Source organism: Nicotiana tabacum, chromosome 7, assembly GCF_000715075.1.
Source record: "Nicotiana tabacum cultivar K326 chromosome 7, ASM71507v2, whole genome shotgun sequence".
In the NCBI taxonomy this organism is placed as follows: domain Eukaryota; kingdom Viridiplantae; phylum Streptophyta; class Magnoliopsida; order Solanales; family Solanaceae; genus Nicotiana; species Nicotiana tabacum.
Window position 1 is genome coordinate 72,352,567 of NC_134086.1, and position 26,567 is coordinate 72,379,133.

Genomic DNA, 26,567 nt, shown 5'->3' on the forward strand with positions numbered 1-26,567 from the left:
ATCAGCCGCCCACCTAGAGAACAAGGGAATACAATTCAAGTTTTTGGCAATTAGGCACCCACCTGGAGAACAAGGGAACACAGTTCAAGTTTTTGGCAATCAGTTACCCACTTGGAGAAGAAGGGAATACTGTTCAAGTTTTTGGCAAGCAGGCTCACACCTGGAGAAAAAGGGAACACAATACAAGTTTTTTACAATCAGGTGCCCACCTAGAGAAAAAGGGAGTACAATTCATGGTTTTGGCAATCAGGCGCCCACTTGGAGAACAAGGAAATACAGTACAAGTTTTTTGCAATCAGGCGCCCACTTGGAAAACAAGGGAATACAGTTCAAGTTTTTGGCAATCAGGCGCCCACCTGGAGAACAAGGGAGTACAGTTCAAGTTATTGGCATTGAGTCATACACCTGGAGAATAAGGTAATATAGTTCAAGTTTTTGGCAATCAGGCGCCCATTTGGAGAACAAGGGAATACAGTTCAAGTTTTTGGCTATCAGGCGCCCACCTAGAGAATAAGGGAATACAATTCAAGTTTTTGGCAATTAGGCGCCCACCTGGAGAACAAGGGAATACTATTCAAGTTTTTGGCAATCAGGCACCCACCTGGAGAACAAGGGAATACAGTACATGTTTTTTGCAATCAGGCGCCCACCTGGAGAATAAGGGAATACAGTTCAAGTTTTTGGCAATCAGGCGCCCACTTGGAGAACAAGGGAATACAGTTCATGTTTTTGGCAATCAGGCGCCCACCTGGAGAATAAGGGAATACAGTTCAAGTTTTTGGCAATCAGGCACCCACTTGGAGAACAGGGGAATACAGTTCATGTTTTTTTGCAATCAGGCGCCCACCTGGAGAACAAGGGAATACAGTTCAAGTTTTGGCAATCAGGCGCCCACTAGGAGAACAAAGGAATACAATTCAAGCTTTGGAAATCAGGCACCCACCTGGAGAACAAGGGAATACAGTTCAAGTTTTTGGCAATCAGGCGCCCACTTGGAGAACAAGGGAATACAGTACAAGTTTTTTGCAATCAGGCGCCCACCTGGAGAACAAGGGAATATAGTTCATGTTATTGGCAATCAGGCGCCCACTTGGAGAACAAGGGAGTACAGTTCATGTTTTTGGCAATCAGTCTTCCACCTTGAGAATAAGGGAATACAGTTCAAGTTTTTGGCAATCAGGCGCCCACTTGGAGAACAAGGAAATACAGTTCAAGTTTTAGGCAATTAGGCGCCCACCTGGAGAACAAGGGAATACCATTCAAGTTCTTGGCAATCAGGCGCCCACCTGGAGAACAAGGGAATACAGTACATGTTTTTTGCAATCACGCGCCCACCTGTAGAATAAGGAAATACAGTTCAAGTTTTTGGCAATCAGGCGCCCACTTGGAGAACAAGGGAATACAGTTCATGTTTTTGGCAATCAGGCACCCACCTGGAGAACAAGGGAATATAGTTCAAGTTTTGGCAATCAAGCGCCCACCAGGAGAACAAGGGAATACAGTTCAAACTTTGGCAATCAGGCGCCCACCTGGAGAACAAGGGAACACAATTCATGTCTTTGGCAATCAGGCGCCTACCTGGAGAACAAGGAAATACAGTTCAAGTTTTTGGCAATCAGGCGCCCACCTGGAGAATAAGGGAATATAGTACAAGTTTTTCGCAATCAGGCGCCCACTTGGAGAACAAGGGAGTACAGTTCAAGTTTTTGGCAATCCGGCGCCAACCTGGAGAACAAGGGAATACAATTCAAGTTTTTGGCAATTTGGCGCCCACCTACAAGGGAATACTGTTCAAGTTTTTGGCAATCAGGCGCCCACCTGGAGAACAAGGGAATATAGTACAAGTTTTTTGCAATCAGGCGCCCACCTGGAGAACAAGGGAATACAGTTCAATTTTTTGGCAATCAGGCGCCCACTTGGAGAACAAGGGAATACAATACAAGTTTTTTGCAATCAGGCGCCTACCTGGAGAACAAGGGAATATAGTTCAAGTTTTTGGCAATTAGGCATACACCTGGAGAAAAAGGAAATATTGTACAAGTTTTTGGCAATCAGGCGCCCACTTGGAGAACAAGGGAGTACAGTTCAAGTTTTTGGCAATCAAACTCCAACCTGGAGAATAAGGGAGTACAATTCATGTTTTTGGCAATCAGGCACCCACCTGGTAAACAAGGGAATACAGTTCAAGTTTTTGGCAATCAGGCGCCCACCTGGAGAACAAGGGAGTACAGTTCATGTTTTTGGCAATCAGTAGTCCACCTGGAGAACAATGGAATACAGTTCAAGTTTTTGGCAATCAGGCGCCCATTTGGAGAACAAGGGAATACAGTTCAAGTTTTTGGCTATCAGGCGCCCACCTGGAGAATAAGGGAATACAGTTCAAGTTTTTATCAATTAGGCGCCCACCTGGAGAACAAGGGAATACTATTCAAGTTTTTGGCAATCAGGCGCCCACCTGGAGAACAAGGGAATACATTACATGTTTTTTGCAATCAGGCGCCCACCTGTAGAATAAGGAAATACAGTTCAAGTTTTTGGCAATCAGGCGCCCACTCGGAGAACAAGGGAATACAGATCTTGTTTTTGGCAATTAGGCGCCCACCTAGAGAATAAGGGAATACAATTCAAGTTTTGGCAATCAAGAGCCCACCAGGAGAACAAGGGAATACAGTTCAAACTTTGGCAATCAGGCTCCCACCTGGAGAACAAGGGAATACAGTTCAAGTTTTTGGCAATCAGGCGCCCACCTGGAGAACAAGGAAATACAGTTCAAGTTTTTGGCAATCAGGTGCCCACCTGGAGAACAAGGGAATATAGTACAAGTTTTTGGCAATCAGGCGCCCACTTGGAGAACAAGGGAGTACAGTTCAAGTTTTTGGCAATCAAGCGCCAACCTGGAGAATAAGGGAGTACAGTTCAAGTTTTTGGCAATCAGGCTCCCACCTAGAGAACAAGGGAATACAGTTCAAGTTTTTGGCAATCAGGCGCCCACCTGGAGAACAAGGGAATATAATTCAAGTTTTTGGCAATCAGGCACCCAACTGGAGAAAAAGGGAATACAATACTAGTTTTTTGCAATCAGGCGCCCACCTGGAGAATAAGGGAATACAGTTCAAGTTTTTGGCAATCAGGTGCCCACTTAGAGAACAAGGGAATACAGTTCAAGTATTTGGAAATCAGGCGCCAACCTGGAGAACAAAGGAATATAGTTCAAGTTTTTGGCAATCAGGTGCCCACCTGGAGAACAAGGGAATATAGTACAAGTTTTTGGCAATCAGGCGCCCACTTGGAGAACAAGGGAGTACAGTTCAAGTTTTTGGCAATCAAGCGCCAACCTGGAGAATAAGGGAGTACAGTTCGAGTTTTTGGCAATCAGGCTTCCACCTGGAGAACAAGGGAATACAGTTCAAGTTTTTGGCAATCAGGCGCCCACCTGGAGAACAAGGGAATATAATTCAAGTTTTTGGCAATCAGGCACCCAACTGGAGAAAAAGGGAATACAATACTAGTTGTTTGCAATCAGGCTTCCACCTGGAGAACAAGGGAATACAGTTCAAGTTTTTGGCAATCAGGCGCCCACCTGGAGAACAAGGGAATATAATTCAAGTTTTTGGCAATCAGGCACCCAACTGGAGAAAAAGGGAATACAATACTAGTTTTTTGCAATCAGGCGCCCACCTGGAGAATAAGGGAATACAGTTCAAGTTTTTGGCAATCAGGTGCCCACTTAGAGAACAAGGGAATACAGTTCAAGTATTTGGAAATCAAGCGCCAACCTGGAGAACAAAGGAATATAGTTCAAGTTTTTGGCAATCAGGTGCCCACCTGGAGAACAAGGGAATATAGTACAAGTTTTTGGCAATCAGGCGCCCACTTGGAGAACAAGGGAGTACAGTTCAAGTTTTTGGCAATCAAGCGCCAACCTGGAGAATAAGGGAGTACAGTTCGAGTTTTTGGCAATCAGGCATCCACCTGGAGAACAAGGGAATACAGTTCAAGTTTTTGGCAATCAGGCGCCCACCTGGAGAACAAGGGAATATAATTCAAGTCTTTGGCAATCAGGCACCCAACTGGAGAAAAAGGGAATACAATACTAGTTGTTTGCAATCAGGCGCCCACCTGGAGAACAAGGGAATACAGTTAAAGTTTTTGGCAATCAGGTGCCCACTTAGAGAACAAGGGAATACAGTTCAAGTATTTGGTAATCAGGCGCCAACCTGGAGAACAAAGGAATACAGTTTAAGTTTTTGGCAATCAGGCGCCCACCTGGAGAACAAGGGAATACAGTTCAAGTTTTTGGCAATCAGGCACCCACCTGGAGAACAAGGGAATACAATTCAAGTTTTTCGCAATCAGGCGCTCACTTGGAGAACAAGGAAATACAGTACAAGTTTTTTGCAATAAGGAGTCCACCTGGAGAACAAGGGACTACGTTCAAGTTTTTGGCAATCAGGCACCCACCTGGAGAACAAGGGACTACAGTTCAAGTTTTTGGCAATCATGCGTCCACCTGGAGAACAAGGGACTACAGTTCATGTTTTTGGCAATCAGGCATCCACCTGGAGAATAAGGTAATACAGTTCAAGTTTTTGGCAATCAGGCGCCCACTTGGAGAACAAGGGAATACAGTTCAAGTTTTTGGCAATCAGGCGCCCACCTGGAGAACATGGGAATACAGTTCATGTTTTTGGCAATTAGGCGCCCACCTGGAGAACAAAGGAATACAGTTCAAGTTTTGGCAATCAGGCGCCCACCAGGAGAACAAGAGAATACAGATCAAGCTTTGGCAATCAAGCACCCACCTGGAGAACAAGGGAATACAGTTCAAGTTTTTGGCAATTAGGCGCCCACCTGGAGAACAAGGGAATACTATTCAAGTTTTTGGCAATCATGCGCCCACCTGGAGAACAAGGGAATACAGTACATGTTTTTTGTAATCAGGTGCCCACCTGGAGAATAAGGGAATACAGTTCAAGTTTTTGGCAATCAGGCGCCCACTTGGAGAACAAGGGAATACAATTCATGTTTTTTGCAATCAGGCGCCCATCTAGAGAACAAGGGAATACAGTTCAAGTTTTTGGCAATCAGGTGCCCACTTAGAGAACAAGGGAATACAGTTCAAGTATTTGGTAATCAGGTGCCAACCTGGAGAACAAAGGAATACAGTTTAAGTTTTTGGCAATCAGGCGCCCACCTGGAGAACAAGGGAATACAGTTCAAGTTTTTGGCAATCAGGCACCCACCTGGAGAACAAGGGAATACAATTCAAGTTTTTCGCAATCAGGCGCTCACCTGGAGAACAAGGAAATACAGTACAAGTTTTTGGCAATTAGGCGCACACCTGGAGAACAAGGGAATATTATTCAAGTTTTTGGCAATCATGCGCCCACCTGGAGAACAAGGGAATACAGTACATGTTTTTTGTAATCAGGTGCCCACCTCGAGAATAAGGGAATACAGTTCAAGTTTTTGGCAATCAGGCGCCCACTTGGAGAACAAGGAAATACAATTCATGTTTTTTGCAATCAGGCGCCCATCTAGAGAACAAGGGAATACAGTTCAAGTTTTTGGCAATCAGGTGCCCACTTAGAGAACAAGGGAATACAGTTCAAGTATTTGGTAATCAGGTGCCAACCTGGAGAACAAAGTAATACAGTTTAAGTTTTTGGCAATCAGGCGCCCACCTGGAGAACAAGGGAATACAGTTCAAGTTTTTGGCAATCAGGCACCCACCTGGAGAACAAGGGAATACAATTCAAGTTTTTCGCAATCAGGCGCTCACTTGGAGAACAAGGAAATACAGTACAAGTTTTTTGCAATAAGGAGTCCACCTGGAGAACAAGGGACTACGTTCAAGTTTTTGGCAATCAGGCACCCACCTGGAGAACAAGGGACTACAGTTCAAGTTTTTGGCAATCATGCGTCCACCTGGAGAACAAGGGACTACAGTTCATGTTTTTGGCAATCAGGCATCCACCTGGAGAATAAGGTAATACAGTTCAAGTTTTTGGCAATCAGGCGCCCACTTGGAGAACAAGGGAATACAGTTCAAGTTTTTGGCAATCAGGCGCCCACCTGGAGAACATGGGAATACAGTTCATGTTTTTGGCAATTAGGCGCCCACCTGGAGAACAAAGGAATACAGTTCAAGTTTTGGCAATCAGGCGCCCACCAGGAGAACAAGAGAATACAGATCAAGCTTTGGCAATCAAGCACCCACCTGGAGAACAAGGGAATACAGTTCAAGTTTTTGGCAATTAGGCGCCCACCTGGAGAACAAGGGAATACTATTCAAGTTTTTGGCAATCATGCGCCCACCTGGAGAACAAGGGAATACAGTACATGTTTTTTGTAATCAGGTGCCCACCTCGAGAATAAGGGAATACAGTTCAAGTTTTTGGCAATCAGGCGCCCACTTGGAGAACAAGGAAATACAATTCATGTTTTTTGCAATCAGGCGCCCATCTAGAGAACAAGGGAATACAGTTCAAGTTTTTGGCAATCAGGTGCCCACTTAGAGAACAAGGGAATACAGTTCAAGTATTTGGTAATCAGGTGCCAACCTGGAGAACAAAGTAATACAGTTTAAGTTTTTGGCAATCAGGCGCCCACCTGGAGAACAAGGGAATACAGTTCAAGTTTTTGGCAATCAGGCACCCACCTGGAGAACAAGGGAATACAATTCAAGTTTTTCGCAATCAGGCGCTCACTTGGAGAACAAGGAAATACAGTACAAGTTTTTTGCAATAAGGAGTCCACCTGGAGAACAAGGGACTACGTTCAAGTTTTTGGCAATCAGGCACCCACCTGGAGAACAAGGGACTACAGTTCAAGTTTTTGGCAATCATGCGTCCACCTGGAGAACAAGGGACTACAGTTCATGTTTTTGGCAATCAGGCATCCACCTGGAGAATAAGGTAATACAGTTCAAGTTTTTGGCAATCAGGCGCCCACTTGGAGAACAAGGGAATACAGTTCAAGTTTTTGGCAATCAGGCGCCCACCTGGAGAACATGGGAATACAGTTCATGTTTTTGGCAATTAGGCGCCCACCTGGAGAACAAAGGAATACAGTTCAAGTTTTGGCAATCAGGCGCCCACCAGGAGAACAAGAGAATACAGATCAAGCTTTGGCAATCAAGCACCCACCTGGAGAACAAGGGAATACAGTTCAAGTTTTTGGCAATTAGGCGCCCACCTGGAGAACAAGGGAATACTATTCAAGTTTTTGGCAATCATGCGCCCACCTGGAGAACAAGGGAATACAGTACATGTTTTTTGTAATCAGGTGCCCACCTCGAGAATAAGGGAATACAGTTCAAGTTTTTGGCAATCAGGCGCCCACTTGGAGAACAAGGAAATACAATTCATGTTTTTTGCAATCAGGCGCCCATCTAGAGAACAAGGGAATACAGTTCAAGTTTTTGGCAATCAGGTGCCCACTTAGAGAACAAGGGAATACAGTTCAAGTATTTGGTAATCAGGTGCCAACCTGGAGAACAAAGTAATACAGTTTAAGTTTTTGGCAATCAGGCGCCCACCTGGAGAACAAGGGAATACAGTTCAAGTTTTTGGCAATCAGGCACCCACCTGGAGAACAAGGGAATACAATTCAAGTTTTTCGCAATCAGGCGCTCACTTGGAGAACAAGGAAATACAGTACAAGTTTTTTGCAATAAGGAGTCCACCTGGAGAACAAGGGACTACGTTCAAGTTTTTGGCAATCAGGCACCCACCTGGAGAACAAGGGACTACAGTTCAAGTTTTTGGCAATCATGCGTCCACCTGGAGAACAAGGGACTACAGTTCATGTTTTTGGCAATCAGGCATCCACCTGGAGAATAAGGTAATACAGTTCAAGTTTTTGGCAATCAGGCGCCCACTTGGAGAACAAGGGAATACAGTTCAAGTTTTTGGCAATCAGGCGCCCACCTGGAGAACATGGGAATACAGTTCATGTTTTTGGCAATTAGGCGCCCACCTGGAGAACAAAGGAATACAGTTCAAGTTTTGGCAATCAGGCGCCCACCAGGAGAACAAGAGAATACAGATCAAGCTTTGGCAATCAAGCACCCACCTGGAGAACAAGGGAATACAGTTCAAGTTTTTGGCAATTAGGCGCCCACCTGGAGAACAAGGGAATACTATTCAAGTTTTTGGCAATCATGCGCCCACCTGGAGAACAAGGGAATACAGTACATGTTTTTTGTAATCAGGTGCCCACCTGGAGAATAAGGGAATACAGTTCAAGTTTTTGGCAATCAGGCGCCCACTTGGAGAACAAGGGAATACAATTCATGTTTTTTGCAATCAGGCGCCCATCTAGAGAACAAGGGAATACAGTTCAAGTTTTTGGCAATCAGGTGCCCACTTAGAGAACAAGGGAATACAGTTCAAGTATTTGGTAATCAGGTGCCAACCTGCAGAACAAAGGAATACAGTTTAAGTTTTTGGCAATCAGGCGCCCACCTGGAGAACAAGGGAATACAGTTCAAGTTTTTGGCAATCAGGCACCCACCTGGAGAACAAGGGAATACAATTCAAGTTTTTCGCAATCAGGCGCTCACCTGGAGAACAAGGAAATACAGTACAAGTTTTTGGCAATTAGGCGCACACCTGGAGAACAAGGGAATATTATTCAAGTTTTTGGCAATCATGCGCCCACCTGGAGAACAAGGGAATACAGTACATGTTTTTTGTAATCAGGTGCCCACCTCGAGAATAAGGGAATACAGTTCAAGTTTTTGGCAATCAGGCGCCCACTTGGAGAACAAGGAAATACAATTCATGTTTTTTGCAATCAGGCGCCCATCTAGAGAACAAGGGAATACAGTTCAAGTTTTTGGCAATCAGGTGCCCACTTAGAGAACAAGGGAATACAGTTCAAGTATTTGGTAATCAGGTGCCAACCTGGAGAACAAAGTAATACAGTTTAAGTTTTTGGCAATCAGGCGCCCACCTGGAGAACAAGGGAATACAGTTCAAGTTTTTGGCAATCAGGCACCCACCTGGAGAACAAGGGAATACAATTCAAGTTTTTCGCAATCAGGCGCTCACTTGGAGAACAAGGAAATACAGTACATGTTTTTTGCAATAAGGAGTCCACCTGGAGAACAAGGGACTACGTTCAAGTTTTTGGCAATCAGGCGCCCACCTGGAGAACAAGGGACTACAGTTCAAGTTTTTGGCAATCATGCGTCCACCTGGAGAACAAGGGACTACAGTTCATGTTTTTGGCAATCAGGCATCCACCTGGAGAATAAGGTAATACAGTTCAAGTTTTTGGCAATCAGGCGCCCACTTGGAGAACAAGGGAATACAGTTCAAGTTTTTGGCAATCAGGCGCCCACCTGGAGAACATGGGAATACAGTTCAAGTTTTTGGCAATCAGGCACCCACCTGGAGAACAAGGGAATACAATTCAAGTTTTTCGCAATCAGGCGCTCACTTGGGGAACAAGGAAATACAGTACAAGTTTTTTGCAATAAGGAGTCCACCTGGAGAACAAGGGACTACGTTCAAGTTTTTGGCAATCAGGCGCCCACCTGGAGAACAAGGGACTACAGTTCAAGTTTTTGGCAATTATGCGTCCACCTGGAGAACAAGGGACTACAGTTCATGTTTTTGGCAATCAGGCATCCACCTGGAGAATAAGGTAATACAGTTCATGTTTTTGGCAATCAGGCGCCCACTTGGAGAACAAGGGAATACAGTTCAAGTTTTTGGCAATCAAGCGCCCACCTGGAGAACATGGGAATACAGTTCATGTTTTTGGCAATTAGGCGCCCACCTGGAGAACAAAGGAATACAGTTCAAGTTTTGGCAATCAGGCGCCCACCAGGAGAACAAGGGAATACAGATCAAGCTTTGGCAATCAAGCACCCACCTGGAGAACAAGGGAATACAGTTCAAGTTTTTGGCAATTAGGCGCCCACCTGGAGAACAAGGGAATACTATTCAAGTTTTTGGCAATCATGCGCCCACCTGGAGAACAAGGGAATACAGTACATGTTTTTTGTAATCAGGTGCCCACCTGGAGAATAAGGGAATACAGTTCAAGTTTTTGGCAATCAGGCGCCCACTTGGAGACAAGGGAATACAATTCATGTTTTTTGCAATCAAGCGCCCATCTAGAGAACAAGGGAATACAGTTCAAGTTTTTGGCAATCAGGTGCCCACTTAGAGAACAAGGGAATACAGTTCAAGTATTTGGTAATCAGGTGCCAACCTGGAGAACAAAGGAATACAGTTTAAGTTTTTGGTAATCAGGCGCCCACCTGGAGAACAAGGGAATACAGTTCAAGTTTTTGGCAATCAGGCACCCACCTGGAGAACAAGGGAATACAATTCAAGTTTTTCGCAATCAGGCGCTCACTTGGAGAACAAGGAAATACAGTACAAGTTTTTTGCAATAAGGAGTCCACCTGGAGAACAAGGGACTACGTTCAAGTTTTTGGCAATCAGGCGCCCACCTGGAGAACAAGGGACTACAGTTCAAGTTTTTGGCAATCATGCGTCCACCTGGAGAACAAGGGACTACAGTTCATGTTTTTGGCAATCAGGCATCCACCTGGAGAATAAGGTAATACAGTTCAAGTTTTTGGCAATCAGGCGCCCACTTGGAGAACAAGGGAATACAGTTCAAGTTTTTGGCAATCAGGCGCCCACCTGGAGAACATGGGAATACAGTTCATGTTTTTGGCAATTAGGCGCCCACCTGGAGAACAAAGGAATACAGTTCAAGTTTTGGCAATCAGGCGCCCACCAGGAGAACAAGGGAATACAGATCAAGCTTTGGCAATCAAGCACCCACCTGGAGAACAAGGGAATACAGTTCAAGTTTTTGGAAATTAGGCGCCCACCTGGAGAACAAGGGAATACTATTCAAGTTTTTGGCAATCATGCGCCCACCTGGAGAACAAGGGAATACAGTACATGTTTTTTGTAATCAGGTGCCCACCTGGAGAATAAGGGAATACAGTTCAAGTTTTTGGCAATCAGGCGCCCACTTGGAGAACAAGGGAATACAATTCATGTTTTTGGCAATCAGGCGCCCACCTGGAGAACAAGGGAATATAGTTCAAGTTTTGGCAATCAAGCGCCCACCAGGAGAATAAGGGAATACAGTTCAAACTTTGGCAATCAGGCGCCCACCTGGAGAACAAGGGAATACAATTCATGTTTTTGGCAATCAGGCGCCCACTTGGAGAACAAGGGAATACAGATCAAGTTTTTGGCAAATAGGCGCCCACCTGGAGAACAAGGGAATATAGTACAAGTTTTTGGCAATCAGGCGCCCATATGGAGAAAAAGGGAGTATAGTTCAAGTTTTTGGCAATCAGGCGCCCACCTGAAGAACAAGGGAATACTGTTCAAGTTTTTGGCAATCAGGCGCCCACCTGGAGAACCAGGGAATACAATTCAAGTTTTTGGCAATCAGGCGCCCACCTGGAGAACAAGGGAATACAGTTTAAGTTTTTGGCAATCAGGCGCCCACCTGAGAACAAGGGAATATAATTCAAGTTTTTGGTAATTAGGCGCCCACATGGAGAACAAGAGAATACAGTTCGAGTTTTGGCAATTAGGTGCCCGCATGGAGAACAAGGGAATACAGTTCGAGTTTTGGCAATCAGGCGCCCACCTGGAGAACAAGGGAATACAGTACAAGTTTTTTGCAATTAAGCGCCCACATGGAGAGAAAGGGAATACTGTTCAAGTTTTTGGAAATCAGGCGCCCACCTGGAGAACAAGGGAATAAAATCTAAGTTTTTAGCTATTAGGCCCCCACTTGGAGAACAAGGGAATACAGTTCAAGTTTTTGGTAATCAGGCGCCAAACTAGAGAAAAGGGGAATACAATTCAAGTTTTTGGCAATCAGGCGCCCACTTGGAGAACAAGGGAATATAGTACAAGTTTTTTGCAATCAGGCGCCCACTTGGAAAACAAAGGAATACAGTTTAAGTTTTTGGCAATCAGGCGCCCACCTGGAGAACAAGGGAATACAGTTCAAGTTTTTGGCAATCAGGCACCCACCTGGAGAACAAGGGAATACAATTCAAGTTTTTCGCAATCAGGCGCTCACTTGGAGAACAAGGAAATACAGTACAAGTTTTTTGCAATAAGGAGTCCACCTGGAGAACAAGGGACTACGTTCAAGTTTTTGGCAATCAGGCGCCCACCTGGAGAACAAGGGACTACAGTTCAAGTTTTTGGCAATCATGCGTCCACCTGGAGAACAAGGGACTACAGTTCATGTTTTTGGCAATCAGGCATCCACCTGGAGAATAAGGTAATACTGTTCAAGTTTTTGGCAATCAGGCGCCCACTTGGAGAACAAGGGAATACAGTTCAAGTTTTTGGCAATCAGGCGCCCACCTGGAGAACATGGGAATACAGTTCATGTTTTTGGCAATTAGGCGCCCACCTGGAGAACAAAGGAATACAGTTCAAGTTTTGGCAATCAGGCGCCCACCAGGAGAACAAGGGAATACAGATCAAGCTTTGGCAATCATGCACCCACCTGGAGAACAAGGGAATACAGTTCAAGTTTTTGGCAATTAGGCGCCCACCTGGAGAACAAGGGAATACTATTCAAGTTTTTGGCAATCATGCTCCCACCTGGAGAACAAGGGAATACAGTACATGTTTTTTGTAATCAGGTGCCCACCTGGAGAATAAGGGAATACAGTTCAAGTTTTTGGCAATCAGGCGCCCACTTGGAGAACAAGGGAATACAATTCATGTTTTTTGCAATCAGGCGCCCATTTGGAGAACAAGGGAATACAGTTCAAGTTTTTGGCAATCAGGTGCCCACCTGGAGAATAAGGGAATACAGTTCAAATTTTTGGCAATCAGGCGCCCACTTGGAGAACAAGGGAATACAATTCATGTTTTTTGCAATCAGGCGCCCACCTGGAGAACAAGGGAATATAGTTCAAGTTTTGGCAATCAAGCGCCCACCAGGAGAACAAGGGAATACAGTTCAAACTTTGGCAATCAGGCGCCTACCTAGAGAACAAGGGAATACAATTCATGTTTTTGGCAATCAGGCGCCCACCTGGAGAACAAGGGAATACAGTTCAAGTTTTTGGCAAATAGGCGCCCACCTGGAGAACAAGGGAATATATTACAAGTTTTTGGCAATCAGGCGCCCATATGGAGAAAAAGGGAGTATAGTTCAAGTTTTTGGCAATCAGGCGCCCACCTGAAGAACAAGGGAATACTGTTCAAGTTTTTGGCAATCAGGCGCCCACTTGGAGAAACAGGGAATACAATTCAAGTTTTTGGCAATCAGGCGCCCACCTGGAGAACAAGGGAATACAGTTTAAGTTTTTGGCAATCAGGCGCCCACATGAGAACAAGGGAATATAATTCATGTTTTTGGTAATTAGGCGCCCACATGCAGAACAAAAGAATACAGTTCGAGTTTTGGCAATTAGGTGCCCACATGGAGAACAAGGGAATACAGTTCGAGTTTTGGCAATCAGGCGCCCACCTGGAGAACAAGGGAATACAGTACAAGTTTTTTGCAATTAAGCGCCCACATGGAGAGAAAGGGAATACTGTTCAAGTTTTTGGAAATCAGGCGCCCACCTGGAGAACAAGGGAATAAAATCTAAGTTTTTAGCTATTAGGCCCCCACTTGGAGAACAAGGGAATACAGTTCAAGTTTTTGGTAATCAGGCGCCAAACTAGAGAAAAGGGGAATACAATTCAAGTTTTTGGCAATCAGGCGCCCACTTGGAGAACAAGGGAATATATTACAAGTTTTTTGCAATCAGGCGCCCACTTGGAAAACAAGGGAATACAAATCAAGTTTTTGACAATCAGGCGCCCACCTGGAGAACAAGGGAATACAGTTCAAGTTTTTGGCAATCAGGCACCCACCTGGAGAACAAGGGAATAGAATTCAAGTTTTTCGCAATCAGGCGTTCACTTGGAGAACAAGGAAATACAGTACAAGTTTTTTGCAATAAGGAGTCCACCTGGAGAACAAGGGACTACGTTCAAGTTTTTGGCAATCAGGCGCCCACCTGGAGAACAAGGGACTACAGTTCAAGTTTTTGGCAATAATGCGTCCACCTGGAGAACAAGGGACTACAGTTCATGTTTTTGGCAATCAGGCATCCACCTGGAGAATAAGGTAATACTGTTCAAGTTTTTGGCAATCAGGCGCCCACTTGGAGAACAAGGGAATACAGTTCAAGTTTTTGGCAATCAGGCGCCCACCTGGAGAACATGGGAATACAGTTCATGTTTTTGGCAATTAGGCGCCCACCTGGAGAACAAAGGAATACAGTTCAAGTTTTGGCAATCAGGCGCCCACCAGGAGAACAAGGGAATACAGATCAATCTTTGGAAATCAAGCACCCACCTGGAGAACAAGGGAATACAGTTCAAGTTTTTGGCAATTAGGCGCCCACCTGGAGAACAAGGGAATACTATTCAAGTTTTTGGCAATCATGCGCCCACCTGGAGAACAAGGGAATACAGTACATGTTTTTTGTAATCAGGTGCCCACCTGGAGAATAAGGGAATACAGTTCAATTTTTTGGCAATCAGGCGCCCACTTGGAGAACAAGGGAATACAATTCATGTTTTTTGCAATCAGGCGCCCATCTGGAGAACAAGGGAATACAGTTCAAGTTTCTGGCAAATAGGCGCCCACCTAGAGAACAAGGGAATACAGTTCAAGTATTTGGTAATCAGGCGCCAACCTGGAGAACAAAGGAATACAGTTTAAGTTTTTGGCAATCAGGCGCCCACCTGGAGAACAAGGGAATACAGTTCAAGTTTTTGGCAATCAGGCACCCACCTGGAGAACAAGGGAATACAATTCAAGTTTTTCGCAATCAGGCGCTCACTTGGAGAACAAGGAAATACAGTACAAGTTTTTTGCAATAAGGAGTCCACCTGGAGAACAAGGGACTACGTTCAAGTTTTTGGCAATCAGGCGCCCACCTGGAGAACAAGGGACTACAGTTCAAGTTTTTGGCAATCATGCGTCCACCTGGAGAACAAGGGACTACAGTTCATGTTTTTGGCAATCAGGCATCCACCTGGAGAATAAGGTAATACAGTTCAAGTTTTTGGCAATCAGGCGCCCACTTGGAGAATAAGGGAATACAGTTCAAGTTTTTGGCAATCAGGCGCCCATCTGGAGAACATGGGAATACAGTTCATGTTTTTGGCAATTAGGCACCCACCTGGAGAACAAAGGAATACAGTTCAAGTTTTGGCAATCAGGCGCCCACCAGGAGAACAAGGGAATACAGATCAAGCTTTGGCAATCAAGCACCCACCTGGAGAACTAGGGAATACAGTTCAAGTTTTTGGAAATTAGGCGCCCACCTGGAGAACAAGGGAATACTATTCAAGTTTTTGGCAATCATGCGCCCACCTGGAGAACAAGGGAATACAGTACATGTTTTTTGTAATCAGGTGCCCACCTGGAGAATAAGGGAATACAGTTCAAGTTTTTGGCAATCAGGCGCCCACTTGGAGAACAAGGGAATACAATTCATGTTTTTGGCAATCAGGCGCCCACCTGGAGAACAAGGGAATATAGTTCAAGTTTTGGCAATCAAACCGGGGCAGACGTTTTCTTTGTTTTGTTTATTTTGTGGAAATCAGGCGCCCACCTGGAGAACAAGGGAATACATTTTTCAAGTTCAACAATCAGGCGCCCACCTGGAGAACAAGGGAATACAGTTCAAGTTTTTGGTAATCAGGCGCCCACCTGGAGAACTAGGGAATACATTTCAAAGTTTTTGGCAATCAGGCGCCCATATGGAGAACAAGGGAGTATAGTTCAAGTTTTTGGCAATCAGGCGCCCACCTGAAGAACTAGGGAATACTGTTCAAGTTTTTGGTAATCAGGTGCCCACCTGGAGAACCAGGGAATACAATTCAAGTTTTTGGCAATCAGGCGCCCACCTGGAGAACAAGGGAATACAGTTTAAGTTTTTGGCAATCAGGCGCCCACCTGAGAACAAAGGAATATAATTCAAGTTTTTGGTAATTAGGCGCCCACATGGAGAACAAGAGAATACAGTTCGAGTTTTGGCAATTAGGTGCCCACATGGAGAACAAGGGAATACAGTTCGAGTTTTGGCAATCAGGCGCCCACCTGGAGAACAAGGGAATACAGTACATGTTTTTTGCAATTAAGCGCCCACATGGAGAGAAAGGGAATACTGTTCAAGTTTTTGGAAATCAGGCGCCCACCTGGAGAACAAGGGAATAAAATCTATGTTTTTAGCTATTAGGCCCTCACTTGGAGAACAAGGGACTACAGTTCAAGTTTTTGGTAATCAGACGCCCAACTAGAGAAAAGGGGAATACAATTCAAGTTTTTGGCAATCAGGCGCCAACTTGGAGAACAAGGGAATATAGTACAAGTTTTTTGCAATCAGGCGCCAACTTGGAGAACAAGGGAATATAGTACAAGTTTTTTGCAATCAGGCGCCCACTTGGAAAACAAGGGAATACAAATCAAGTTTTTGACAATCAGGCACCCACCTTGAGAACAAGGGAATACAGTTCAAGTTTTTGGCAATCAGGCACCCACCTGGAGAACAAGGGAATACAATTCAAGTTTTTCGCAATCAGGCGCTCACTTGGAGAACAAGGAAATACAGTACATGTTTTTTGCAATAAGGAGTCCACCTGGAGAACAAGGGACTACGTTCAAGTTTTTGGCAATCAGGCGCCCACCTGGAGAACAAGGGACTACAGTTCAAGTTTTTGGCAATCATGCGTCCCACCTGGAGAACAAGGGACTACAGTTCATGTTTTTGGCAATCAGGCATCCACCTGGAGAATAAGGTAATACTGTTCAAGTTTTTGGCAATCAGGCGCCCACTTGGAGAACAAGGGAATACAGTTCAAGTTTTTGGCAATCAGGCGCCCACCTGGAGAACATGGGAATACAGTTCATGTTTTTGGCAATTAGGCGCCCACCTGGAGAACAAAGGAATACAGTTCAAGTTTTGGCAATCAGGCGCCCACCAGGAGAACAAGGGAATACAGATCAAGCTTTGGCAATCAAGCACCCACCTGGAGAACAAGGGAATACAGTTCAAGTTTTTGGCAATCAGGTGCCCACTTAGAGAACAAGGGAATACAGTTCAAGTATTTGGTAATCAGGCGCCAACCTGGAGAACAAAGGAATACAGTTTAAGTTTTTGGCAATCAGGCGCCCACCTGGAGAACAAGGGAATACAGTTCAAGTTTTTGGCAATCAGGCACCCACCTGGAGAACAAGGGAATACAATTCAAGTTTTTCGCAATCAGGCGCTCACTTGGAGAACAAGGAAATACAGTACAAGTTTTTTGCAATAAGGAGTCCACCTGGAGAACAAGGGACTACGTTCAAGTTTTTGGCAATCAGGCGCCCACCTGGAGAACAAGGGACTACAGTTCAAGTTTTTGGCAATCATGCGTCCACCTGGAGAACAAGGGACTACAGTTCATGTTTTTGGCAATCAGGCATCCACCTGGAGAATAAGGTAATAAAGTTCAAGTTTTTGGCAATCAGGCGCCCACTTGGAGAACAAGGGAATACAGTTCAAGTTTTTGGCAATCAGGAGCCCACCTGGAGAACATGGGAATACAATTCATGTTTTTGGCAATTAGGCGCCCACCTGGAGAACAAAGGAATACAGTTCAAGTTTTGGCAATCAGGCGCCCACCAGGAGAACAAGGGAATACAGATCAAGCTTTGGCAATCAAGCACCCACCTGGAGAACTAGGGAATACAGTTCAAGTTTTTGGAAATTAGGCGCCCACCTGGAGAACAAGGGAATACTATTCAAGTTTTTGGCAATCATGCGCCCACCTGGAGAACAAGGGAATACAGTACATGTTTTTTGTAATCAGGTGCTCACCTGGAGAATAAGGGAATACAGTTCAAGTTTTTGGCAATCAGGAGCCCACCTGGAGAACATGGGAATACAGTTCATGTTTTTGGCAATTAGGCGCCCACCTGGAGAACAAAGGAATACAGTTCAAGTTTTGGCAATCAGGCGCCCACCAGGAGAACAAGGGAATACAGATCAAGCTTTGGCAATCAAGCACCCACCTGGAGAACAAGGGAATACAGTTCAAGTTTTTGGCAATTAGGCGCCCACCTGGAGAACAAGGGAATACTATTCAAGTTTTTGGCAATCATGCGCCCACCTGGAGAACAAGGGAATACAGTACATGTTTTTTGTAATCAGGTGCCCACCTGGAGAATAAGGGAATACAGTTCAAGTTTTTGGCAATCATGCGCCCACTTGGAGAACAAGGGAATACAATTCATGTTTTTGGCAATCAGGCGCCCACCTGGAGAACAAGGGAATACAGTTCAAGTTTTTGGCAATCAGGCGCCCACCTGGAGAACAAGGGAATATAGTACAAGTTTTAAGCAATTAGGCTCCCACTTGGAGAACAAGGGAGTACAGTTCATGTTTTTGGCTATCAGGCGCCAACCTGGAGAACAAGGGAATACAATTCAAGTTTTTGGCAATCAGGTGCCCACTTGGAAAACAAGGGAATACAGTTCAAGTATTTGGTAATCAGGCGCCCACCTAGAGAACAAGGGAATACAATCTAAGTTTTTAGCTATTAGGCCCCCACTTGGAGAACAAGGGAATACAATTAAAGTTTTTGGCAATCAGGCGCCCACTTGGAGAACAAGGGAATATAGTACAAGTTTTTTGCAATCAGGCGCCCACTTAGAAAATAAGGGAATACAAATCATGTTTTTGGAAATCAGGCGCCCACCTAGAGAACAAGGAAGTACAGTTCAAGCTTTTGGCAATCAGGGGCCCACTTGGAGAACAAGGGAATACAGTTCATGTTTTTGGCAATCAGGCGCCCACCTGGAGAACATGGGAATACAGTTCAAATTTTGGCAATCAGGCGCCCACCAGGAGAACAAGGGAATACAGTTCAAGCTTTGGCAATCAGGCGCCCACCTGGAGAACAAGGGAATACAGTTCAATTTTTTGGCAATCAGGCGCCCACTTGGAGAACAAGGGAATACAATACAAGTTTTTTGCAATCAGGCGCCTACCTGGAGAACAAGGGAATATAGTTCAAGTTTTTGGCAATCAAGCACCCACCTGGAGAACAAGTGAGTACACTTCATGTTTTTGGCAATCATGCGCCCACTTGGAGAACAAGGGAATATAGTTCAAGTTTTTGGCTACCAGGCGCCCACCTGGAGAACAAGGGAATAAAGTTCATGTTTTTGGCAATTAGGCGCCCACCTGGAGAACAAGGTAATACTATTCAAGTTTTTGGAAATCATGCGCCCACCTGGAGAACAAGGGAATACAGTATATGTTTTTTTCAATCATGCGCCCACCTGGAGAATAAGGGAATATAGTTCAAGTTTCTGGCAATCAGGCCCCCACTAGGAGAACAAGGGAATACAATTCATGTTTTTGGCAATCAGGCGCCCATCTAGAGAACAAGGGAATACAGTTCAAGTTTTTGGCAATCAGGCGCCCACCTGGAGAACAAGGGACTACAGTTCAAGTTTTTGGCAATCATGCGTCCACCTGGAGAACAAGGGACTACAGTTCATGTTTTTGGCAATCAGGCATCCACCTGGAGAATAAGGTAATAAAGTTCAAGTTTTTGGCAATCAGGCGCCCACTTGGAGAACAAGGGAATACAGTTCAAGTTTTTGGCAATCAGGCGCCCACCTGGAGAACATGGGAATACAATTCATGTTTTTGGCAATTAGGCGCCCACCTGGAGAACAAAGGAATACAGTTCAAGTTTTGGCAATCAGGCGCCCACCAGGAGAACAAGGGAATACAGATCAAGCTTTGGCAATCAAGCACCCACCTGGAGAACTAGGGAATACAGTTCAAGTTTTTGGAAATTAGGCGCCCACCTGGAGAACAAGGGAATACTATTCAAGTTTTTGGCAATCATGCGCCCACCTGGAGAACAAGGGAATACAGTACATGTTTTTTGTAATCAGGTGCCCACCTGGAGAATAAGGGAATACAGTTCAAGTTTTTGGCAATCAGGAGCCCACCTGGAGAACATGGGAATACAGTTCATGTTTTTGGCAATTAGGCGCCCACCTGGAGAACAAAGGAATACAGTTCAAGTTTTGGCAATCAGGCGCCCACCAGGAGAACAAGGGAATACAGATCAAGCTTTGGCAATCAAGCACCCACCTGGAGAACAAGGGAATACAGTTCAAGTTTTTGGCAATTAGGCGCCCACCTGGAGAACAAGGGAATATTATTCAAGTTTTTGGCAATCATGCGCCCACCTGGAGAACAAGGGAATACAGTACATGTTTTTTGTAATCAGGTGCCCACCTGGAGAATAAGGGAATACAGTTCAAGTTTTTGGCAATCATGCGCCCACTTGGAGAACAAGGGAATACAATTCATGTTTTTGGCAATCAGGCGCCCACCTGGAGAACAAGGGAATACAGTTCAAGTTTTTGGCAATCAGGCGCCCACCTGGAGAACAAGGGAATATAGTACAAGTTTTTAGCAATTAGGCTCCCACTTGGAGAACAAGGGAGTACAGTTCATGTTTTTGGCTATCAGGCGCCAACCTGGAGAACAAGGGAATACAATTCAAGTTTTTGGCAATCAGGTGCCCACTTGGAAAACAAGGGAATACAGTTCAAGTATTTGGTAATCAGGCGCCCACCTAGAGAACAAGGGAATACAATCTAAGTTTTTAGCTATTAGGCCCCCACTTGGAGAACAAGGGAATACAATTAAAGTTTTTGGCAATCAGGCGCCCACTTGGAGAACAAGGGAATATAGTACAAGTTTTTTGCAATCAGGCGCCCACTTAGAAAATAAGGGAATACAAATCATGTTTTTGGAAATCAGGCGCCCACCTAGAGAACAAGGAAGTACAGTTCAAGCTTTTGGCAATCAGGGGCCCACTTGGAGAACAAGGGAATACAGTTCATGTTTTTGGCAATCAGGCGCCCACCTGGAGAACATGGGAATACAGTTCAAATTTTGGCAATCAGGCGCCCACCAGGAGAACAAGGGAATACAGTTCAAGCTTTGGCAATCAGGCGCCCACCTGGAGAACAAGGGAATACAGTTCAATTTTTTGGCAATCAGGCGCCCACTTGGAGAACAAGGGAATACAATACAAGTTTTTTGCAATCAGGCGCCTACCTGGAGAACAAGGGAATATAGTTCAAGTTTTTGGCAATCAAGCACCCACCTGGAGAACAAGTGAGTACAGTTCATGTTTTTGGCAATCAGTCGTCCACCTAGAGAATAAGGGAATACGGTTCAAGTTTTTGGCAATCAGGCGCCCACTTGGAGAACAAGGGAATATAGTTCAAGTTTTTGGCTACCAGGCGCCCACCTGGAGAACAAGGGAATAAAGTTCATGTTTTTGGCAATTAGGCGCCCACCTGGAGAACAAGGTAATACTATTCAAGTTTTTGGAAATCATGCGCCCACCTGGAGAACAAGGGAATACAGTACATGTTTTTTTCAATCATGCGCCCACCTGGAGAATAAGGGAATATAATTCAAGTTTTTGGCAATCAGGCCCCCACTAGGAGAACAAGGGAATACAATTCATGTTTTTGGCAATCAGGCGCCCATCTAGAGAACAAGGGAATACAGTTCAAGTTTTGGCAATAAAGCGCCCACCTGAAGAACAAGGGAATACAGTTCAAGTTTTTGGCAATCAGGCGCCCACCTGGAGAACAAGGGAATACAATTCAAGTTTTTGCCAATTAGGCGCCCACTTGGATAATAAGGGAATATAGTTCAAGTTTTTCGCAATCAGGCACCCAATTGGAGAAAAAGGGATAACAGTACAAGTTTTTTGCAATCAGGCGCCCACCTGGAGAATAAGGGAATACAATTCAAGTTTTTTGCAATCAGGTGCCCACTTGGAAAACAAGGGAATACAGTTCAAGTATTTGGTAATCAGGCGCCAACCTGGAGAACAAGGGAATACAGTTCAAGTTTTTGGCAATCAGGCGCCCACCTGGAGAACAAGGGAATATAGTTCAAGCTTTTGGCAATCAGGCACCCACTTGGAGAACAAGGGAATACAATTCAAGTTTTTGGCAATCAGGCGCCCACTTGGAGAACAAGGGAATACAGTACATGTTATTTGCAATAAGGCATCCACCTAGAGAACAAGGGACTACAGTTTAAGTTTTGGCAATCAAGCACCCACCAGGAGAACAAGGGAATACAGTTCAAGCTTTGGCAATCAGGCGCCCACCTGGAGAACAAGGGAATACAGTTCAAGTTTTTGGCAATCAAGCGGCCACCTGGAGAACAAGGGGAATACAGTTCAAGTTTTTGGCAATCAGGCGCCCACCTGGAGAACAAGGGAATATAGTACAAGTTTTTGGCAATCAGGCGCCCACTTGGAGAACAAGGGAGTACAGTTCATGTTTTTGGCAATCGGGCGCCCACTTGGAGAACAAGGGAATACAGTTCAAGCTTTTGGAAATCAGGCGCTCACCTAGAGAACAAGGGAATACAATTCAAGTTTTTGGCAATTAGGCACCCACCTGGAGAACAAGGGAATACAGTTCAAGTTTTTGGCAATCAGGTGCCCACCTGGAGAACAAGGGAATACAGTTCAAGTTTTTGGCAAATAGGCGCCCACCTGAAGAACAGGGGAATATAGTACAAGTTTTTGGCAATCAGGCGCCCATATGGAGAACAAGGGAGTATAGTTCAAGTTTTTGGCAATCAGGCGCCCACTTGAAGAACAAGGGAATACAGTTCAAGCTTTTGGCAATCAGGCGCCCACCTGGAGAACAAGGGAATATAGTTCAAGCTTTTGGCAATCAGGCACCCACTTGGAGAACAAAGGAATACAATTCAAGTTTTTGGCAATCAGGCGCCCACTTGGAGAACAAGGGAATACAGTACAGGTTATTTGCAATAAGGCATCCACCTAGAGAACAAGGGACTATAGTTTAAGTTTTGGCAATCAAGCGCCCACCAGGAGAACAAGGGAATACAGTTCAAGCTTTGGCAATCAGGCGCCCACCTGGAGAACAAGGGAATACAGTTCAAGTTTTTGGCAATCAAGCGGCCACCTGGAGAACAAGGGGATACAATTCAAGTTTTTGGCAATCAGGCGCCCACCTGGAGAACAAGGGAATATAGTACAAGTTTTTGGAAATCAGGCGCCCACTTGGAGAACAAGGGAGTACAGTTCAAGTTTTTGGCAATCGGGCGCCCACTTGGAGAACAAGGGAATATAGTTCAAGCTTTTGGCAATCAGGCGCTCACCTAGAGAACAAGGGAATACAATTCAAGTTTTTGACAATTAGGCACCCACCTGGAGAACAAGGGAATACAGTTCAAGTTTTTGGCAAATAGGCGCCCACCTGGAGAACAAGGGAATAAAGTTCATGTTTTTGGCAATTAGGCGCCCACCTGGAGAACAAGGTAATACTATTCAAGTTTTTGGCAATTAGGCACCCACCTGGAGAACAAGGAAATACAGTTCAAGTTTTTGGCAAATAGGGGCCCACCTGGAGAACAAGGGAATAAAGTTCATGTTTTTGGCAATTAGGCGCCCACCTGGAGAACAAGGTAATACTATTCAAGTTTTTGGAAATCAGGCACCCACCTGGAGAACAAGGGAATACAGTACATGTTTTTTTCAATCATGCGCCCACCTGGAGAATAAGGGAATATAGTTTAAGTTTTTGGCAATCAAGCCTCCACTAGGAGAACAAGGGAATACAATTCATGTTTTTGGCAATCAGGCGCCCATCTAGAGAACAAGGAAATACAATTCAAGTTTTGGCAATCAAGCGCCCACCAGGAGAACAAGGGAATACAGTTCAAGCTTTGGCAATCAGGCGCCCAACTGGAGAACAAGGGAATACAGTTCAAGTTTTTGGCAATCAGGCGCCCACCTGGACAAAAATGGAATACAATTCAAGTTTTTGCCAATTAGGCGCCCACTTGGAGAATAAGGGAATACAGTTCAAGTTTTTCGCAATTAGGCGCCCACTTGGAGAAAAAGGGAATACAGTACAAGTTTTTTGCAATCAGGTGCCCACTTGGAAAACAAGGGAATATAATACAAGTTTTTGGCAATCAGGCGCCCACTTGGAGAACAAGGGAGTACAGTTCAAGTTTTTGGTAATCGGGCGCCCACTTGGAGAACAAGGGAATACAGTTCAAGCTTTTGGCAATCAGGCGCTCACCTAGAGAACAAGGGAATACAATTCAAGTTTTTGGTAATTAGGCACCCACTTGGAGAACAAGGGAATACAGTTCAAGTTTTTGGCAATCAGGTGCCCACCTGGAGAACAAGGGAATACAGTTCAAGTTTTTGGCAAATAGGCGCCCACCTGGAGAACAAGGGAATATAGTACAAGTTTTTGGCAATCAGGCACCCATATGGAGAACAAGGGAGAATAGTTCAAGTTTTTGGCAATCAGGCGCCCACCTGAAGAACAAGGGAATACAGTTCAAGCTTTTGGCAATCAGGCGCCCACCTGGAGAACAAGGGAATATAGTTCAAGCTTTTGGCAATCAGGCACCCACTTGGAGAACAAGGGAATACAATTCAAGTTTTTGGCAATCAGGCGCCCACTTGGAGAATAAGGGAATACAGTACAGGTTATTTGCAATAAGGCATCCACCTAGAGAACAAGGGACTATAGTTTAAGTTTTGGCAATCAAGCGCCCACCAGGAGAACAAGGGAATACAGTTCAAGCTTTGGCAATCAGGCGCCCACCTGGAGAACAAGGGAATACAGTTCAAGTTTTTGGCAATCAAGCGGCCACCTGGAGAACAAGGGAATACAGTTCAAGTTTTTGGCAATCAGGCGACCACCTGGAGAACAAGGGAATATAGTACAAGTTTTTGGCAATCAGGCGCCCACTTGGAGAACAAGGGAGTACATTTCAATTTTTTGGCAATCAGGCGCCCACTTGGAGAACAAGGGAATACAGTTCAAGCTTTTGGCAATCAGGCGCTCACCTAGAGAACAAGGGAATACAATTCAAGTTTTTGGCAATTAGGCACCCACCTGGAGAACAAGGGAATACAGTTCAAGTTTTTGGCAATCAGGTGCCCACCTGGAGAACAAGGGAATACAGTTCATGTTTTTGGCAAATAGGCGCCCACCTGGAGAACAAGGGAATATAGTACAAGTTTTTGGCAATCAGGCGCCCATATGGAGAACAAGTGAGTATAGTTCAAGTTCTTGGCAATCAGGCGCCCACCTGAAGAACAAGGGAATATTGTTCAAGTTTTTGGCAATCAGGCGCCCACCTGGAGAACCTGGGAATACAGTTCAAGTTTTTGGCAATCAGGCGCCCACCTGGAGAACAAGGGAATACAGTTTAAGTTTTTGGCAATCAGGCGCCCACCTGAGAACAAGGGAATATAATTCAAGTTTTTGGTAATTAGGCGCCCACATGGAGAACAAGAGAATACAGTTCGAGTTTTGGCAATTAGGTGCCCACATGGAGAACAAGGGAATACAGTTCGAGTTTTGGCAATCAGGCGCCCACCTGGAGAACAAGGGAATACAATACAAGTTTTTTGCAATCAAGCGCCCACATGGAGAGAAAGGGAATATTGTTCAAGTTTTTGGCAATCAGGCGCCCACCTGGAGAACAAGGAAATACAATCTAAGTTTTTAGCTATTAGGCCCCCACTTGGAGAACAAGGGAATACAGTTCAAGTTTTTGGTAATCAGGCGCCCAACTAGAGAAAAGGGGAATACAATTCAAGTTTTTGGCAATCAGGCGCCCACTTGGAGAACTAGGGAATATAGTACAAGTTTTTTGCAATCAGGCGCCCACTTGGAAAACAAGGGAATACAAATCAAGTTTTTGACAATCAGGCACCCACCTGGAGAACAAGGAAGTACAGTTCATGTTTTTGGCAATCAGTTGTCCACCTGTAGAATAAGGTAATACAGTTCAAGTTTTTGGCAATCAGGCGCCTACTTGGAGAACAAGGGAATACAGTTCAAGTTTTTGGCAATCAGGCGCCCACCTGGAGAACAAGGGAATACAATTCAAGTTTTTGGCAATTTGGCGCCCACCAGGAGAACAAGGGAGTATAGTTCAAGTTTTTGGCAATCAGGAGCCCACTTGGAGAACAAGGGAATACGGTTCAAGCTTTTGGCAATCAGGCACTCACCTAGAGAACAAGGGAATACAGTTCAAGCTATGGCAATCAGGCGCTCATCTGGAGAACAAGGGAATACAATTTAAGTTTTTGGCAATCAGTTGCCCACTTGGAGAACAAGGGAATACTGTTCAAGTTTTTGGCAATCAAGAGCCCACCTGAAGAAAAAGGGAATACAGTACAAGTTTTTTACAATCAGGCGCCCACCTAGAGAACAAGGGAATACAGTTCAAGTTTTTGGCAATCAGGTGCCCACCTGGAGAACAAGGGAATACAGTTCAAGTTTTTGGCAATCAGGCGCCCACTTGGAGAACAAGGGAATACAGTTCATGTTTTTGGCAATAAGGCACCCACCTGGAGAACAAGGGACTACAGTTCAAGTTTTTGGCAATCAGGCGCCCACCTGGAGAACAAGGGACTACAATTCAAGTT